This window comes from Hydractinia symbiolongicarpus, chromosome 11, assembly GCF_029227915.1.
Source record: "Hydractinia symbiolongicarpus strain clone_291-10 chromosome 11, HSymV2.1, whole genome shotgun sequence".
Taxonomy (NCBI): Eukaryota; Metazoa; Cnidaria; class Hydrozoa; order Anthoathecata; family Hydractiniidae; genus Hydractinia; species Hydractinia symbiolongicarpus.
Window position 1 is genome coordinate 15,089,232 of NC_079885.1, and position 18,406 is coordinate 15,107,637.

At 38.2% G+C, this 18,406-nt stretch overlaps 7 non-coding genes and 16 pseudogenes across 7 annotated transcripts; all 23 read left to right on the forward strand.

Annotated features, from left to right (window-relative positions):
- The first annotated feature begins 9 nt into the window (after positions 1 to 9).
- On the forward strand, positions 10 to 128 carry LOC130616556 (5S ribosomal RNA). Its single transcript, XR_008977637.1, has one exon. It is a non-coding gene; the product is annotated as a 5S ribosomal RNA (ribosomal RNA).
- A 450-nt stretch (positions 129 to 578) lies between these two features.
- On the forward strand, positions 579 to 696 carry LOC130618731 (5S ribosomal RNA; annotated as a pseudogene).
- A 449-nt stretch (positions 697 to 1,145) lies between these two features.
- Positions 1,146 to 1,265, forward strand: LOC130618779 (5S ribosomal RNA; annotated as a pseudogene).
- Positions 1,266 to 1,715: 450 nt separating this feature from the next.
- LOC130618395 (5S ribosomal RNA) lies at positions 1,716 to 1,834 on the forward strand (annotated as a pseudogene).
- Positions 1,835 to 2,284: 450 nt separating this feature from the next.
- Positions 2,285 to 2,403, forward strand: LOC130618558 (5S ribosomal RNA; annotated as a pseudogene).
- Positions 2,404 to 4,746: 2,343 nt separating this feature from the next.
- On the forward strand, positions 4,747 to 4,865 carry LOC130618701 (5S ribosomal RNA; annotated as a pseudogene).
- A 450-nt stretch (positions 4,866 to 5,315) lies between these two features.
- On the forward strand, positions 5,316 to 5,434 carry LOC130615453 (5S ribosomal RNA). Its single transcript, XR_008976542.1, has one exon. It is a non-coding gene; the product is annotated as a 5S ribosomal RNA (ribosomal RNA).
- Positions 5,435 to 5,884: 450 nt separating this feature from the next.
- On the forward strand, positions 5,885 to 6,002 carry LOC130618741 (5S ribosomal RNA; annotated as a pseudogene).
- A 449-nt stretch (positions 6,003 to 6,451) lies between these two features.
- Positions 6,452 to 6,570, forward strand: LOC130616558 (5S ribosomal RNA). Its single transcript, XR_008977640.1, has one exon. It is a non-coding gene; the product is annotated as a 5S ribosomal RNA (ribosomal RNA).
- A 450-nt stretch (positions 6,571 to 7,020) lies between these two features.
- Positions 7,021 to 7,139, forward strand: LOC130618486 (5S ribosomal RNA; annotated as a pseudogene).
- Positions 7,140 to 7,589: 450 nt separating this feature from the next.
- LOC130618559 (5S ribosomal RNA) lies at positions 7,590 to 7,708 on the forward strand (annotated as a pseudogene).
- Positions 7,709 to 10,051: 2,343 nt separating this feature from the next.
- LOC130618763 (5S ribosomal RNA) lies at positions 10,052 to 10,170 on the forward strand (annotated as a pseudogene).
- A 450-nt stretch (positions 10,171 to 10,620) lies between these two features.
- Positions 10,621 to 10,739, forward strand: LOC130618756 (5S ribosomal RNA; annotated as a pseudogene).
- A 450-nt stretch (positions 10,740 to 11,189) lies between these two features.
- Positions 11,190 to 11,308, forward strand: LOC130618488 (5S ribosomal RNA; annotated as a pseudogene).
- Positions 11,309 to 11,758: 450 nt separating this feature from the next.
- On the forward strand, positions 11,759 to 11,877 carry LOC130618560 (5S ribosomal RNA; annotated as a pseudogene).
- Positions 11,878 to 14,220: 2,343 nt separating this feature from the next.
- Positions 14,221 to 14,339, forward strand: LOC130618765 (5S ribosomal RNA; annotated as a pseudogene).
- Positions 14,340 to 14,789: 450 nt separating this feature from the next.
- LOC130615454 (5S ribosomal RNA) lies at positions 14,790 to 14,908 on the forward strand. The gene has a single exon (XR_008976543.1). It is a non-coding gene; the product is annotated as a 5S ribosomal RNA (ribosomal RNA).
- A 450-nt stretch (positions 14,909 to 15,358) lies between these two features.
- On the forward strand, positions 15,359 to 15,477 carry LOC130618646 (5S ribosomal RNA; annotated as a pseudogene).
- Positions 15,478 to 15,927: 450 nt separating this feature from the next.
- Positions 15,928 to 16,046, forward strand: LOC130615020 (5S ribosomal RNA). Its single transcript, XR_008976111.1, has one exon. It is a non-coding gene; the product is annotated as a 5S ribosomal RNA (ribosomal RNA).
- A 450-nt stretch (positions 16,047 to 16,496) lies between these two features.
- On the forward strand, positions 16,497 to 16,615 carry LOC130618647 (5S ribosomal RNA; annotated as a pseudogene).
- Positions 16,616 to 17,065: 450 nt separating this feature from the next.
- On the forward strand, positions 17,066 to 17,184 carry LOC130616325 (5S ribosomal RNA). Its single transcript, XR_008977407.1, has one exon. It is a non-coding gene; the product is annotated as a 5S ribosomal RNA (ribosomal RNA).
- A 450-nt stretch (positions 17,185 to 17,634) lies between these two features.
- Positions 17,635 to 17,753, forward strand: LOC130615021 (5S ribosomal RNA). Its single transcript, XR_008976112.1, has one exon. It is a non-coding gene; the product is annotated as a 5S ribosomal RNA (ribosomal RNA).
- Positions 17,754 to 18,203: 450 nt separating this feature from the next.
- Positions 18,204 to 18,322, forward strand: LOC130618489 (5S ribosomal RNA; annotated as a pseudogene).
- The last annotated feature ends 84 nt before the right edge of the window (positions 18,323 to 18,406 follow it).

The window sequence follows — 18,406 nt, forward strand, 5'->3', positions numbered from 1 at the left end:
CGTTTGTTTGTCTACGACCATACCACGATGAACACACCTGTTCCCGTCCGATCACGGAAGTTAAGCATCGCCGGGCCGGGATATTACTTGGATGGGGGACCGTCTGGGAACTCCCGGTGTCGTAGGCTATTGACTTTTTCACGTTACATTATTTATCATTACGACTGTGACGTATCTTTTTTACGCAATAGCCGCTGAGTAAATCAAGTAAGGGACGTGATTAGAAGTTTCTTTCCCTTAAAAAGGGCTACAATCTTGCTGCAATAAATGCGCCACGTCGCAAATGAATGGATTAAGAGCGTCAGACAAAGAAAAAGGCGATGTAGTTACTTTTCTAATTAACTTTGTCATATGAAAATTAAGTCTGAAATTACCCTAGATTGCCTTCGTTGGAACTTTTTACCGGAAATCTTAAAGCGCATGGTTGTCGTGAATAATAGATAGCTCTTGAAAAGAGCTTTCAAATGCACATAAGCACGACCTATTTCGGATAATCCAGTCAAGAAATATGACCTTTAAAATTTAAACCATTTTCGATGTAATGTGCTAATAAATCGTAGATATCTGCCCGTTTGTTTGTCTACGACCATACCACGATGAACACACCTGTTACCGTCCGATCAGGGAAGTTAAGCATCGCCGGCCGGGATATTACTTGGATGGGGGACCGCCTGGGAACTCCCGGTGTCGTAGGCTATTGACTTTTTCACGTTACATTATTTATCATTACGACTGTGACGTATCTTTTTTACGCAATAACCGCTGAGTAAATCAAGTAAGGGACGTGATTAGAAGTTTCTTTCCCTTAAAAAGGGCTACAATCTTGCTGCAATAAATGCGCCACGTCGCAAATTAATGGATTAAGAGCGTCAGACAAAGAAAATGGCGATGTAGTTACTTTGCTAATTAACTTTGTCTTATAAAAATTAAGTCTGCAAGTACCCTAGATTGCCTTCGTGGGAAATTTTACTGGAAATCTTAAAGTGCATTATTGTCGTAAAGAATCGATAGCGCTTAAAAAGAGCTTTCAAATGCATATAAACACGAACTATTTCCGATCACCCAGTCAAGAAATATGACCTTTAAAGTTTAAACCATTTTCGTGGTAATGTGCTAATAAATCGTAGATATCTGCCCGTTTGTTTGTCTACGACATATACCACGATGAACACACCTGTTCTCGTCCAATCAGGGAAGTTAAACATCGCCGGGCCGGGATAGTGTCTGGATGGGGGACCGCCTGGGAACGCCCGGTGTCGTAGGCTATTGACTTTTTCACGTTACATTATTTATCATTAAGACTGTGACGTATCTTTTTTACGCAATAGCCGCTGAGTAAATCAAGTAAGGGACGTGATTAGAAGTTGCTTTCCCTTCAAAAAGGCTACAATCTTGCTGCAATAAATGCGCCACGTCGCAAATGAATGGATTACGAGCGTCAGACAAAGAAAATGGCGATGTAGTTTTTTTGCTAATCAACTTTGTCATATGAAAATTAAGTCGGAAAGTACCCTAGGTTGCCTTCGTTGGAACTTTTTACCCGAAATCTTAAAGCGCATGGTTGTCGTAAATAATGGATAGCGCTTGAAAAGAGCTTTCAAATGCACATGAACACGACCTATTTCGGATAATCCTGTCAAGAAATATGACCTTTAAAGTTTAAACCATTTTCGATGTATTGTGCTAATAAATCGTAGATATCTGCCCGTTTGTTTGTCTACGACCATACCACGATGAACACACCTGTTCTTGTCCGATCACGGAAGTTAAGCATCGTCGGGGCGGGATAGTACTTGGATGGGGGACCGCCTGGGATATCCCGGTGTCGTAGGCTATTGACTTTTTCACGTTACATTATTTATCATTACGACTGGGACGTATCTTTCTTACGCAATAGCCGCCGAGTAAATCAAGTAAGGGACATGATTAGAAGCTTCTTTCCCTTAAAAAGGGATACAATCTTGCTGCAATAAATGCGCCACGTCGCAAATGAATGGATTAAGAGCGTCAGACAAAGAAAATGGCGATGTAGTTACTTTGCTAATTAACTTTGTCATATGAAAATTAAGTCGGAAAGTACCCTAGATTGCCTTCATTGAAACTTTTTACCCGAAATCTTAAAGCGCATGGTTGTCGTAAATAATGGATAGCGCTTGAAAAGAGCTTTCAAATGCACATAAACACGACCTATTTCGGATAATCCTGTCAAAAAATATGACCTTTAAAGTTTAAACCATTTTCGATGTAATGTGCTAATAAATCGTAGAAATCTGCCGGTTTGTTTGTCTACGACCATACCACGATGAACACACCTGTTCTTGTCCGATCACGGAAGTTAAGCATCTTCAGGCCGGGATAGTACTTGGATGGGGGACCGCCTGGGATCTCCCGGTGTCGTAGGCTATTGACTTTTTCACGTTACATTATTTATCATTACGACTGTGACGTATCTTTTTTACGCAATAGCCGCCGAGTAAATCAAGTAAGGGACGTGATTAGAAGTTGCTTTCCCTTCAAAAAGGCTACAATCTTGCTGCAATAAATGCGCCACGTCGCAAATGAATGGATTATTATTTTTTTATTTTTTATTAATTAATTTATTTATAGTTGACAAATTTACAAGAAAATGTAGCTCTGAGGCTAATTAAAGTCAACTTTAAAAACATTAAAAACAATAAATAACTGAATATAAAAAATCTATAAGGAATACCGTATATACCATTTTTTTTTAAGTATTTTAAATAATATAAATAATATGTCAAAAATATGTCAAGGCTATGTAGTGGTGGTTCCAGGAACTCAGTCAAACTTCCCAGGCAGGGGTCGAGAGAAAATAATATACAACCAGATAATAAGGCTAGAATATTCTCATATGATACCACCCCACCTAAACCGTCGCACCGCAAGACATGTTTAACTGAGTTCCCGCTCCACAACTGGCAAAGGAAGACAACGGGGAAACTAAAGAAAACCTTATTCAGGTATAAAAGTTTTGCATATTCTGCAAGGACAATGGTTTGGAATCCAGTTTCTTATTTTGTTTCTAAACTCAATTAAAGTACCAGCGTTCCGATACTCGTTAGGCAAAGAGTTCCAAAGCTTTAACCCAACATTAGACAGTGTTTCGATCCCATATCTCACTGAAAATATTTTGTTACTCTTAAGTTTGTCCTTCCTCAAATTATACACTGGTTCAGGAAAAATAAAAATTTCATTCAACATTTCTGGACCTGTTTTTGTTTTAGCTTTATACAGCTCAGTAACAAGGATGCGTAAGTTCGTTTGGTGAATTGTAACGCTCCCATTTTTTGATAAAAGCTCTTCAAATGAGGATTGATAGTCTTGATAGATAATTCTTAGTGCTCTTTCATTTATATTGTTTATCCTATTGTTTAATTTACGACTGTGAAACATCCATACTAATGGACAGTACGAAAAATGACTAGTGACAAAAGCATTAATAATCAGCTTTCGCTGGTCTAATGTCATGAAGGAAGATAACCTTGCAAGCGCACTAACTTTCTGGCCTGCCTTGTTACAGAGCTGATTAACATGTTCCTCGAAAGAAAGTTTGTGGTCTATGGTTATACCAAGCAGTTTCTCAGTTTGAGAATTGTTTAGAAGTTCATCACAAACTTTTAATCGTACATCTGTTTTGTTAGTAAAAAAATGTGATTTTTCTGGGTTGGCTTTCATACCGTTATTTTCAAACCAAGTAAATATTATAATTGCTGCATATTCAATCTTTTCAATAACTTCGTTGATATTCTTTCCTATTGAAAATGGGGTTGTATCATCAGCATAGTTGACAATGTCCATATATGGGACAAAAAGGAAAAGGTCGCATAAAAATATATTGAAAAGCAAAGGACCCAAAATTGATCCTTGCGGTAGGCCGTATTTTATTTTTTTCCATGTTCTATAATTGTTATTTATACGCACTCGCTGTTTCCTGTCAATTAGGTACGATTTTATAAACAGCAAAGAGTTCATATCAAAGCCATATGCATGAAGTTTTGCTAGTAATAGCTCGTGTGGTATGCAGTCAAATGCCTTAGACAAATCAGTTAAAAGCGCTCCAAATGTGCCACCTTTGTCAAGACTGTTTTTCCATTTTTCAATCATACTTATGAGGCATTGTTGTGAACTGAAATTGAAGTTTCGAAAATAATGGCTCGAAGAAGGTGTATATTTGGTCATACATGCATCTTTCATAGATTTTTGAGATGTTCGATAGGACGCTTACAGGTCTATAGTTCGACTTTTCAGTGCGCAGTCCTTTTTTGTGTGTAGGAGTAATATCTGCGTTTTTCAAAGATGTTGGAAATTCAGAACTTTTTAACGATTGATTAAAATTTTCAGTAATGAATTGGCTAAAAATATCACTGTTTTCTTTGATGATGTTAGTAGGAATATCATCTTTTTGCTGCGCCTTTTTTGGATCAAGTTTTCGAATGTATTTACGAGCGTCAGACAAAGAAAATGGCGATGTAGTTACTTTGCTAATTAACTTTGTGATATGAAAATTAAGTCTGAAAGTACCCTAGATTGCCTTCGTTGGAACTTTTTACCCGAAATCTTAAAGCGCATGGTTGTCGTGAATAATGGATAGCGCTTGAAAAGAGCTTTCAAATGCACATAAACACGACCTATTTCGGATAATCCAGTCAAGAAATATGACCTTTAAAGTTTAAACCATTTTCGATGTAATGTGCTAATAAATCGTAGATATCTGCCCGTTTGTTTGTCTACGACCATACCACGATGAACACACCTGTTCTTGTCCGATCACGGAAGTTAAGCATCGTCGGGGCGGGATAGTACTTGGATGAGGGCCCGCCTGGGATATCCCGGTGTCGTAGGCTATTGACTTTTTCACGTTACATTATTTATCATTACGACTGGGACGTATCTTTCTTACGCAATAGCCGCCGAGTAAATCAAGTAAGGGACATGATTAGAAGCTTCTTTCCCTTAAAAAGGGCTACAATCTTGCTGCAATAAATGCGCCACGTCGCAAATGAATGAATTAAGAGCGTCAGACAAAGAAAATGGCGATGTAGTTACTTTGCTAATTAACTTTGTCATATGAAAATTAAGTCTGCAAGTACCCTAGATTGCCTTCGTTGGAACTTTTTACCGGAAATCATAAAGCGCATTATTGTTGTAAAGAATCGATAGTGCTTAAAAAGAGCTGTCAAATGCACATAAACACGACCTATTTCGAATGATCCAGTCAAGAAATATGACCTTTAAAGTTTGAACCATTTTCGATGTAATGTGCTAATAAATCGTAGATATCTGCCCGTTTGTTTGTCTACGACCATACCACGATGAACACACCTGTTCTCGTCCGATCACGGAAGTTAAGCATCGTCGGGCCGGGATAGTACTTGGATGGGGGACCGTCTGGGAACTCCCGGTGTCGTAGGCTATTGACTTTTTCACGTTACATTATTTATCATTACGACTGTGACGTATCTTTTTTACGCAATAGCCGCTGAGTTAATCAAGTAAGGGACTTGATTAAAAGTTTCTTTCCCTTCAAAACGGCTACGATCTGGCTGCAATAAATGCGCCACGTCGCAAATGAATGAATTACGAGCGTCAGACAAAGAAAATGGCGATGTAGTTACTTTGCTAATTAACTTAGTCATATGAAAATTAAGTCTGAAATTACCCTAGATTGCCTTCGTTGGAACTTTTTACCGGAAATCTTAAAGCGCATGGTTGTCGTGAATAATAGATAGCTCTTGAAAAGAGCTTTCAAATGCACATAAGCACGACCTATTTCGGATAATCCAGTCAAGAAATATGACCTTTAAAATTTAAACCATTTTCGATGTAATGTGCTAATAAATCGTAGATATCTGCCCGTTTGTTTGTCTACGACCATACCACGATGAACACACCTGTTACCGTCCGATCAGGGAAGTTAAGCATCGCCGGCCGGATTATTACTTGGATGGGGGACCGCCTGGGAACTCCCGGTGTCGTAGGCTATTGACTTTTTCACGTTACATTATTTATCATTACGACTGTGACGTATCTTTTTTACGCAATAACCGCTGAGTAAATCAAGTAAGGGACGTGATTAGAAGTTTCTTTCCCTTAAAAAGGGCTACAATCTTGCTGCAATAAATGCGCCACGTCGCAAATTAATGGATTAAGAGCGTCAGACAAAGAAAATGGCGATGTAGTTACTTTGCTAATTAACTTTGTCTTATAAAAATTAAGTCTGCAAGTACCCTAGATTGCCTTCGTGGGAAATTTTACTGGAAATCTTAAAGTGCATTATTGTCGTAAAAAATCGATAGCGCTTAAAAAGAGCTTTCAAATGCACATAAACACGACCTATTTCGGATAATCCAGTCAAGAAATATGACCTTTAAAATTTAAACCATTTTCGATGTAATGTGCTAATAAATCGTAGATATCTGCCCGTTTGTTTGTCTACGACCATACCACGATGAACACACCTGTTCCCGTCCGATCACGGAAGTTAAGCATCGCCGGGCCGGGATATTACTTGGATGGGGGACCGTCTGGGAACTCCCGGTGTCGTAGGCTATTGACTTTTTCACGTTACATTATTTATCATTACGACTGTGACGTATCTTTTTTACGCAATAGCCGCTGAGTAAATCAAGTAAGGGACGTGATTAGAAGTTTCTTTCCCTTAAAAAGGGCTACAATCTTGCTGCAATAAATGCGCCACGTCGCAAATGAATGGATTACGAGCGTCAGACAAAGAAAATGGCGATGTAGTTTTTTTGCTAATCAACTTTGTCATATGAAAATTAAGTCGGAAAGTACCCTAGGTTGCCTTCGTTGGAACTTTTTACCCGAAATCTTAAAGCGCATGGTTGTCGTAAATAATGGATAGCGCTTGAAAAGAGCTTTCAAATGCACATGAACACGACCTATTTCGGATAATCCTGTCAAGAAATATGACCTTTAAAGTTTAAACCATTTTCGATGTATTGTGCTAATAAATCGTAGATATCTGCCCGTTTGTTTGTCTACGACCATACCACGATGAACACACCTGTTCTTGTCCGATCACGGAAGTTAAGCATCGACGGGGCGGGATAGTACTTGGATGGGGGACCGCCTGGGATATCCCGGTGTCGTAGGCTATTGACTTTTTCACGTTACATTATTTATCATTACGACTGGGACGTATCTTTCTTACGCAATAGCCGCCGAGTAAATCAAGTAAGGGACATGATTAGAAGCTTCTTTCCCTTAAAAAGGGATACAATCTTGCTGCAATAAATGCGCCACGTCGCAAATGAATGGATTAAGAGCGTCAGACAAAGAAAATGGCGATGTAGTTACTTTGCTAATTAACTTTGTCATATGAAAATTAAGTCGGAAAGTACCCTAGATTGCCTTCATTGAAACTTTTTACCCGAAATCTTAAAGCGCATGGTTGTCGTAAATAATGGATAGCGCTTGAAAAGAGCTTTCAAATGCACATAAACACGACCTATTTCGGATAATCCTGTCAAAAAATATGACCTTTAAAGTTTAAACCATTTTCGATGTAATGTGCTAATAAATCGTAGAAATCTGCCGGTTTGTTTGTCTACGACCATACCACGATGAACACACCTGTTCTTGTCCGATCACGGAAGTTAAGCATCTTCAGGCCGGGATAGTACTTGGATGGGGGACCGCCTGGGATCTCCCGGTGTCGTAGGCTATTGACTTTTTCACGTTACATTATTTATCATTACGACTGTGACGTATCTTTTTTACGCAATAGCCGCCGAGTAAATCAAGTAAGGGACGTGATTAGAAGTTGCTTTCCCTTCAAAAAGGCTACAATCTTGCTGCAATAAATGCGCCACGTCGCAAATGAATGGATTATTATTTTTTTATTTTTTATTAATTAATTTATTTATAGTTGACAAATTTACAAGAAAATGTAGCTCTGAGGCTAATTAAAGTCAACTTTAAAAACATTAAAAACAATAAATAACTGAATATAAAAAATCTATAAGGAATACCGTATATACCATTTTTTTTTAAGTATTTTAAATAATATAAATAATATGTCAAAAATATGTCAAGGCTATGTAGTGGTGGTTCCAGGAACTCAGTCAAACTTCCCAGGCAGGGGTCGAGAGAAAATAATATACAACCAGATAATAAGGCTAGAATATTCTCATATGATACCACCCCACCTAAACCGTCGCACCGCAAGACATGTTTAACTGAGTTCCCGCTCCACAACTGGCAAAGGAAGACAACGGGGAAACTAAAGAAAACCTTATTCAGGTATAAAAGTTTTGCATATTCTGCAAGGACAATGGTTTGGAATCCAGTTTCTTATTTTGTTTCTAAACTCAATTAAAGTACCAGCGTTCCGATACTCGTTAGGCAAAGAGTTCCAAAGCTTTAACCCAACATTAGACAGTGTTTCGATCCCATATCTCACTGAAAATATTTTGTTACTCTTAAGTTTGTCCTTCCTCAAATTATACACTGGTTCAGGAAAAATAAAAATTTCATTCAACATTTCTGGACCTGTTTTTGTTTTAGCTTTATACAGCTCAGTAACAAGGATGCGTAAGTTCGTTTGGTGAATTGTAACGCTCCCATTTTTTGATAAAAGCTCTTCAAATGAGGATTGATAGTCTTGATAGATAATTCTTAGTGCTCTTTCATTTATATTGTTTATCCTATTGTTTAATTTACGACTGTGAAACATCCATACTAATGGACAGTACGAAAAATGACTAGTGACAAAAGCATTAATAATCAGCTTTCGCTGGTCTAATGTCATGAAGGAAGATAACCTTGCAAGCGCACTAACTTTCTGGCCTGCCTTGTTACAGAGCTGATTAACATGTTCCTCGAAAGAAAGTTTGTGGTCTATGGTTATACCAAGCAGTTTCTCAGTTTGAGAATTGTTTAGAAGTTCATCACAAACTTTTAATCGTACATCTGTTTTGTTAGTAAAAAAATGTGATTTTTCTGGGTTGGCTTTCATACCGTTATTTTCAAACCAAGTAAATATTATAATTGCTGCATATTCAATCTTTTCAATAACTTCGTTGATATTCTTTCCTATTGAAAATGGGGTTGTATCATCAGCATAGTTGACAATGTCCATATATGGGACAAAAAGGAAAAGGTCGCATAAAAATATATTGAAAAGCAAAGGACCCAAAATTGATCCTTGCGGTAGGCCGTATTTTATTTTTTTCCATGTACTATAATTGTTATTTATACGCACTCGCTGTTTCCTGTCAATTAGGTACGATTTTATAAACAGCAAAGAGTTCATATCAAAGCCATATGCATGAAGTTTTGCTAGTAATAGCTCGTGTGGTATGCAGTCAAATGCCTTAGACAAATCAGTTAAAAGCGCTCCAAATGTGCCACCTTTGTCAAGACTGTTTTTCCATTTTTCAATCATACTTATGAGGCATTGTTGTGAACTGAAATTGAAGTTTCGAAAATAATGGCTCGAAGAAGGTGTATATTTGGTCATACATGCATCTTTCATAGATTTTTGAGATGTTCGATAGGACGCTTACAGGTCTATAGTTCGACTTTTCAGTGCGCAGTCCTTTTTTGTGTGTAGGAGTAATATCTGCGTTTTTCAAAGATGTTGGAAATTCAGAACTTTTTAACGATTGATTAAAATTTTCAGTAATGAATTGGCTAAAAATATCACTGTTTTCTTTGATGATGTTAGTAGGAATATCATCTTTTTGCTGCGCCTTTTTTGGATCAAGTTTTCGAATGTATTTACGAGCGTCAGACAAAGAAAATGGCGATGTAGTTACTTTGCTAATTAACTTTGTCATATGAAAATTAAGTCTGAAAGTACCCTAGATTGCCTTCGTTGGAACTTTTTACCCGAAATCTTAAAGCGCATGGTTGTCGTGAATAATGGATAGCGCTTGAAAAGAGCTTTCAAATGCACATAAACACGACCTATTTCGGATAATCCAGTCAAGAAATATGACCTTTAAAGTTTAAACCATTTTCGATGTAATGTGCTAATAAATCGTAGATATCTGCCCGTTTGTTTGTCTACGACCATACCACGATGAACACACCTGTTCTTGTCCGATCACGGAAGTTAAGAATCGTCGGGGCGGGATAGTACTTGGATGAGGGCCCGCCTGGGATATCCCGGTGTCGTAGGCTATTGACTTTTTCACGTTACATTATTTATCATTACGACTGGGACGTATCTTTCTTACGCAATAGCCGCCGAGTAAATCAAGTAAGGGACATGATTAGAAGCTTCTTTCCCTTAAAAAGGGCTACAATCTTGCTGCAATAAATGCGCCACGTCGCAAATGAATGAATTAAGAGCGTCAGACAAAGAAAATGGCGATGTAGTTACTTTGCTAATTAACTTTGTCATATGAAAATTAAGTCTGCAAGTACCCTAGATTGCCTTCGTTGGAACTTTTTACCGGAAATCATAAAGCGCATTATTGTTGTAAAGAATCGATAGTGCTTAAAAAGAGCTTTCAAATGCACATAAACACGACCTATTTCGGATAATCCAGTCAAGAAATATGACCTTTAAAGTTTAAACCATTTTCGATGTAATGTGCTAATAAATCGGAGATATCTGCCCGTTTGTTTGTCTACGACCATACCACGATGAACACACCTGTTCTTGTCCGATCACGGAAGTTAAGCATAGTCGGGGCGGGATAGTACTTGGATGAGGGCCCGCCTGGGATATCCCGGTGTCGTAGGCTATTGACTTTTTCACGTTACATTATTTATCATTAAGACTGTGACGTATCTTTTTTACGCAATAGCCGCTGAGTAAATCAAGTAAGGGACGTGATTAGAAGTTGCTTTCCCTTCAAAAAGGCTACAATCTTGCTGCAATAAATGCGCCACGTCGCAAATGAATGGATTACGAGCGTCAGACAAAGAAAATGGCGATGTAGTTTTTTTGCTAATCAACTTTGTCATATGAAAATTAAGTCGGAAAGTACCCTAGGTTGCCTTCGTTGGAACTTTTTACCCGAAATCTTAAAGCGCATGGTTGTCGTAAATAATGGATAGCGCTTGAAAAGAGCTTTCAAATGCACATGAACACGACCTATTTCGGATAATCCTGTCAAGAAATATGACCTTTAAAGTTTAAACCATTTTCGATGTATTGTGCTAATAAATCGTAGATATCTGCCCGTTTGTTTGTCTACGACCATACCACGATGAACACACCTGTTCTTGTCCGATCACGGAAGTTAAGCATCGACGGGGCGGGATAGTACTTGGATGGGGGACCGCCTGGGATATCCCGGTGTCGTAGGCTATTGACTTTTTCACGTTACATTATTTATCATTACGACTGGGACGTATCTTTCTTACGCAATAGCCGCCGAGTAAATCAAGTAAGGGACATGATTAGAAGCTTCTTTCCCTTAAAAAGGGATACAATCTTGCTGCAATAAATGCGCCACGTCGCAAATGAATGGATTAAGAGCGTCAGACAAAGAAAATGGCGATGTAGTTACTTTGCTAATTAACTTTGTCATATGAAAATTAAGTCGGAAAGTACCCTAGATTGCCTTCATTGAAACTTTTTACCCGAAATCTTAAAGCGCATGGTTGTCGTAAATAATGGATAGCGCTTGAAAAGAGCTTTCAAATGCACATAAACACGACCTATTTCGGATAATCCTGTCAAAAAATATGACCTTTAAAGTTTAAACCATTTTCGATGTAATGTGCTAATAAATCGTAGAAATCTGCCGGTTTGTTTGTCTACGACCATACCACGATGAACACACCTGTTCTTGTCCGATCACGGAAGTTAAGCATCTTCAGGCCGGGATAGTACTTGGATGGGGGACCGCCTGGGATCTCCCGGTGTCGTAGGCTATTGACTTTTTCACGTTACATTATTTATCATTACGACTGTGACGTATCTTTTTTACGCAATAGCCGCCGAGTAAATCAAGTAAGGGACGTGATTAGAAGTTGCTTTCCCTTCAAAAAGGCTACAATCTTGCTGCAATAAATGCGCCACGTCGCAAATGAATGGATTATTATTTTTTTATTTTTTATTAATTAATTTATTTATAGTTGACAAATTTACAAGAAAATGTAGCTCTGAGGCTAATTAAAGTCAACTTTAAAAACATTAAAAACAATAAATAACTGAATATAAAAAATCTATAAGGAATACCGTATATACCATTTTTTTTTAAGTATTTTAAATAATATAAATAATATGTCAAAAATATGTCAAGGCTATGTAGTGGTGGTTCCAGGAACTCAGTCAAACTTCCCAGGCAGGGGTCGAGAGAAAATAATATACAACCAGATAATAAGGCTAGAATATTCTCATATGATACCACCCCACCTAAACCGTCGCACCGCAAGACATGTTTAACTGAGTTCCCGCTCCACAACTGGCAAAGGAAGACAACGGGGAAACTAAAGAAAACCTTATTCAGGTATAAAAGTTTTGCATATTCTGCAAGGACAATGGTTTGGAATCCAGTTTCTTATTTTGTTTCTAAACTCAATTAAAGTACCAGCGTTCCGATACTCGTTAGGCAAAGAGTTCCAAAGCTTTAACCCAACATTAGACAGTGTTTCGATCCCATATCTCACTGAAAATATTTTGTTACTCTTAAGTTTGTCCTTCCTCAAATTATACACTGGTTCAGGAAAAATAAAAATTTCATTCAACATTTCTGGACCTGTTTTTGTTTTAGCTTTATACAGCTCAGTAACAAGGATGCGTAAGTTCGTTTGGTGAATTGTAACGCTCCCATTTTTTGATAAAAGCTCTTCAAATGAGGATTGATAGTCTTGATAGATAATTCTTAGTGCTCTTTCATTTATATTGTTTATCCTATTGTTTAATTTACGACTGTGAAACATCCATACTAATGGACAGTACGAAAAATGACTAGTGACAAAAGCATTAATAATCAGCTTTCGCTGGTCTAATGTCATGAAGGAAGATAACCTTGCAAGCGCACTAACTTTCTGGCCTGCCTTGTTACAGAGCTGATTAACATGTTCCTCGAAAGAAAGTTTGTGGTCTATGGTTATACCAAGCAGTTTCTCAGTTTGAGAATTGTTTAGAAGTTCATCACAAACTTTTAATCGTACATCTGTTTTGTTAGTAAAAAAATGTGATTTTTCTGGGTTGGCTTTCATACCGTTATTTTCAAACCAAGTAAATATTATAATTGCTGCATATTCAATCTTTTCAATAACTTCGTTGATATTCTTTCCTATTGAAAATGGGGTTGTATCATCAGCATAGTTGACAATGTCCATATATGGGACAAAAAGGAAAAGGTCGCATAAAAATATATTGAAAAGCAAAGGACCCAAAATTGATCCTTGCGGTAGGCCGTATTTTATTTTTTTCCATGTACTATAATTGTTATTTATACGCACTCGCTGTTTCCTGTCAATTAGGTACGATTTTATAAACAGCAAAGAGTTCATATCAAAGCCATATGCATGAAGTTTTGCTAGTAATAGCTCGTGTGGTATGCAGTCAAATGCCTTAGACAAATCAGTTAAAAGCGCTCCAAATGTGCCACCTTTGTCAAGACTGTTTTTCCATTTTTCAATCATACTTATGAGGCATTGTTGTGAACTGAAATTGAAGTTTCGAAAATAATGGCTCGAAGAAGGTGTATATTTGGTCATACATGCATCTTTCATAGATTTTTGAGATGTTCGATAGGACGCTTACAGGTCTATAGTTCGACTTTTCAGTGCGCAGTCCTTTTTTGTGTGTAGGAGTAATATCTGCGTTTTTCAAAGATGTTGGAAATTCAGAACTTTTTAACGATTGATTAAAATTTTCAGTAATGAATTGGCTAAAAATATCACTGTTTTCTTTGATGATGTTAGTAGGAATATCATCTTTTTGCTGCGCCTTTTTTGGATCAAGTTTTCGAATGTATTTACGAGCGTCAGACAAAGAAAATGGCGATGTAGTTACTTTGCTAATTAACTTTGTCATATGAAAATTAAGTCTGAAAGTACCCTAGATTGCCTTCGTTGGAACTTTTTACCCGAAATCTTAAAGCGCATGGTTGTCGTGAATAATGGATAGCGCTTGAAAAGAGCTTTCAAATGCACATAAACACGACCTATTTCGGATAATCCAGTCAAGAAATATGACCTTTAAAGTTTAAACCATTTTCGATGTAATGTGCTAATAAATCGTAGATATCTGCCCGTTTGTTTGTCTACGACCATACCACGATGAACACACCTGTTCTTGTCCGATCACGGAAGTTAAGAATCGTCGGGGCGGGATAGTACTTGGATGAGGGCCCGCCTGGGATATCCCGGTGTCGTAGGCTATTGACTTTTTCACGTTACATTATTTATCATTACGACTGGGACGTATCTTTCTTACGCAATAGCCGCCGAGTAAATCAAGTAAGGGACATGATTAGAAGCTTCTTTCCCTTAAAAAGGGCTACAATCTTGCTGCAATAAATGCGCCACGTCGCAAATGAATGAATTAAGAGCGTCAGACAAAGAAAATGGCGATGTAGTTACTTTGCTAATTAACTTTGTCATATGAAAATTAAGTCTGCAAGTACCCTAGATTGCCTTCGTTGGAACTTTTTACCGGAAATCATAAAGCGCATTATTGTTGTAAAGAATCGATAGTGCTTAAAAAGAGCTGTCAAATGCACATAAACACGACCTATTTCGAATGATCCAGTCAAGAAATATGACCTTTAAAGTTTGAACCATTTTCGATGTAATGTGCTAATAAATCGTAGATATCTGCCCGTTTGTTTGTCTACGACCATACCACGATGAACACACCTGTTCTCGTCCGATCACGGAAGTTAAGCATCGTCGGGCCGGGATAGTACTTGGATGGGGGACCGTCTGGGAACTCCCGGTGTCGTAGGCTATTGACTTTTTCACGTTACATTATTTATCATTACGACTGTGACGTATCTTTTTTACGCAATAGCCGCTGAGTTAATCAAGTAAGGGACTTGATTAAAAGTTTCTTTCCCTTCAAAACGGCTACGATCTGGCTGCAATAAATGCGCCACGTCGCAAATGAATGAATTACGAGCGTCAGACAAAGAAAATGGCGATGTAGTTACTTTGCTAATTAACTTAGTCATATGAAAATTAAGTCTGAAAGTACCTAAGATTTCCTTCGTTGGAACTTTTTACCGGAAATCTTAAAGCGCATGGTTGTCGTAAAGAATCGATAGCGCTTAAAAAGAGCTTTCAAATGCACATAAACACGACCTATTTCGGATGATCCAGTCAAGAAATATGACCTTTAAAGTTTAAACCATTTTCGATGTAATGTGCTAATAAATCGTAGATATCTGCCTGTTTGTTTGTCTACGACCATACCACGATGAACACACCTGTTCTTGTCCGATCACGGAAGTTAAGCATCGTCGGGGCGGGATAGTACTTGGATGAGGGACCGCCTGGGATATCCCGGTGTCGTAGGCTATTGACTTTTTCACGTTACATTATTTATCATTACGACTGGGACGTATCTTTCTTACGCAATAGCCGCCGAGTAAATCAAGTAAGGGACATGATTAGAAGCTTCTTTCCCTTAAAAAGGGCTACAATCTTTCTGCAATAAATGCGCCACGTCGCAAATGAATGAATTAAGAGCGTCAGACAAAGAAAATGGCGATGTAGTTACTTTGCTAATTAACTTTGTCATATGAAAATTAAGTCTGCAAGTACCCTAGATTGCCTTCGTTGGAACTTTTTACCGGAAATCATAAAGCGCATTATTGTTGTAAAGAATCGATAGTGCTTAAAAAGAGCTGTCAAATGCACATAAACACGACCTATTTCGAATGATCCAGTCAAGAAATATGACCTTTAAAGTTTGAACCATTTTCGATGTAATGTGCTAATAAATCGTAGATATCTGCCCGTTTGTTTGTCTACGACCATACCACGATGAACACACCTGTTCTCGTCCGATCACGGAAGTTAAGCATCGTCGGGCCGGGATAGTACTTGGATGGGGGACCGCCTGGGAACTCCCGGTGTCGTAGGCTATTGACTTTTTCACGTTACATTATTTATCATTACGACTGTGACGTATCTTTTTTACGCAATAGCCGCTGAGTTAATCAAGTAAGGGACTTGATTAAAAGTTTCTTTCCCTTCAAAACGGCTACGATCTGGCTGCAATAAATGCGCCACGTCGCAAATGAATGAATTACGAGCGTCAGACAAAGAAAATGGCGATGTAGTTACTTTGCTAATTAACTTAGTCATATGAAAATTAAGTCTGAAAGTACCTAAGATTTCCTTCGTTGGAACTTTTTACCGGAAATCTTAAAGCGCATGGTTGTCGTAAAGAATCGATAGCGCTTAAAAAGAGCTTTCAAATGCACATAAACACGACCTATTTCGGATGATCCAGTCAAGAAATATGACCTTTAAAGTTTAAACCATTTTCGATGTAATGTGCTAATAAATCGTAGATATCTGCCTGTTTGTTTGTCTACGACCATACCACGATGAACACACCTGTTCTTGTCCGATCACGGAAGTTAAGCATCGTCGGGGCGGGATAGTACTTGGATGAGGGACCGCCTGGGATATCCCGGTGTCGTAGGCTATTGACTTTTTCACGTTACATTATTTATCATTACGACTGGGACGTATCTTTCTTACGCAATAGCCGCCGAGTAAATCAAGTAAGGGACATGATTAGAAGCTTCTTTCCCTTAAAAAGGGCTACAATCTTGCTGCAATAAATGCGCCACGTCGCAAATGAATGAATTAAGAGCGTCAGACAAAGAAAATGGCGATGTAGTTACTTTGCTAATTAACTTTGTCATATGAAAATTAAGTCTGCAAGTACCCTAGATTGCCTTCGTTGGAACTTTTTACCGGAAATCATAAAGCGCATTATTGTTGTAAAGAATCGATAGTGCTTAAAAAGAGCTGTCAAATGCACATAAACACGACCTATTTCGAATGATCCAGTCAAGAAATATGACCTTTAAAGTTTGAACCATTTTCGATGTAATGTGCTAATAAATCGCAGATATCTGCCCGTTTGTTTGTCTACGACCATACCACGATGAACACACCTGTTCTTGTCCGATCACGGAAGTTAAGCATCGTCGGGCCGGGATAGTACTTGGATGGGGGACCGCCTGGGAACTCCCGGTGTCGTAGGCTATTGACTTTTTCACGTTACATTATTTATCATTACGACTGTGACGTATCTTTTTTACGCAATAGCCGCTGAGTTAATCAAGTAAGGGACTTGATTAGAAGTTTCTTTCCCTTCAAAACGGCTACGATCTGGCTGCAATAAATGCGCCACGTCGCAAATGAATGAATTACGAGCGTCAGACAAAGAAAATGGCGATGTAGTTACTTTGCTAATTAACTTAGTCATATGAAAATTAAGTCTGAAAGTACCTAAGATTTCCTTCGTTGGAACTTTTTACCGGAAATCTTAAAGCGCATGGTTGTCGTAAAGAATCGATAGCGCTTAAAAAGAGCTTTCAAATGCACATAAACACGACCTATTTCGGATGATCCAGTCAAGAAATATGACCTTTAAAGTTTAAACCATTTTCGATGTAATGTGCTAATAAATCGTAGATATCTGCCTGTTTGTTTGTCTACGACCATACCACGATGAACACACCTGTTCTCGTCCGATCACGGAAGTTAAGCATCGTCGGGCCGGGATAGTACTTGGATGGGGGACCGCCTGGGAACTCCCGGTGTCGTAGGCTATTGACTTTTTCACGTTACATTATTTATCATTACGACTGTGACATATCTTTTTTACGCAATAGCCGCTGAGTAAATCAAGTAAGGGACGTGATTAGAAGTTTCTTTTCATTCAAAACGGCTACAATCTTGCTGCAATAAATGCGCCACGTCGCAAATAAATAGAATACGAGCGTCAGACAAAGAAAATGGCGATGTAGTTACTTTGCTAATTAACTTTGTCATATGAAAATTAATTCTGCAAGTACCCTAGATTGCCTTCGTTGGAACTTTTTACTGGAAATCTTAAAGTGCATGGTTGTCGTAAATAATGGATAGCGCTTGAAAAGAGCTTTCAAATGCACATGAACACGACCTATTTCGGATAATCCTGTCAAGAAATATGACCTTTAAAGTTTAAACCATTTTCGATGTATTGTGCTAATAAATCGTAGATATCTGCCCGTTTGTTTGTCTACGACCATACCACGATGAACACACCTGTTCTTGTCCGATCACGGAAGTTAAGCATCGACGGGGCGGGATAGTACTTGGATGGGGGACCGCCTGGGATATCCCGGTGTCGTAGGCTATTGACTTTTTCACGTTACATTATTTATCATTACGACTGGGACGTATCTTTCTTACGCAATAGCCGCCGAGTAAATCAAGTAAG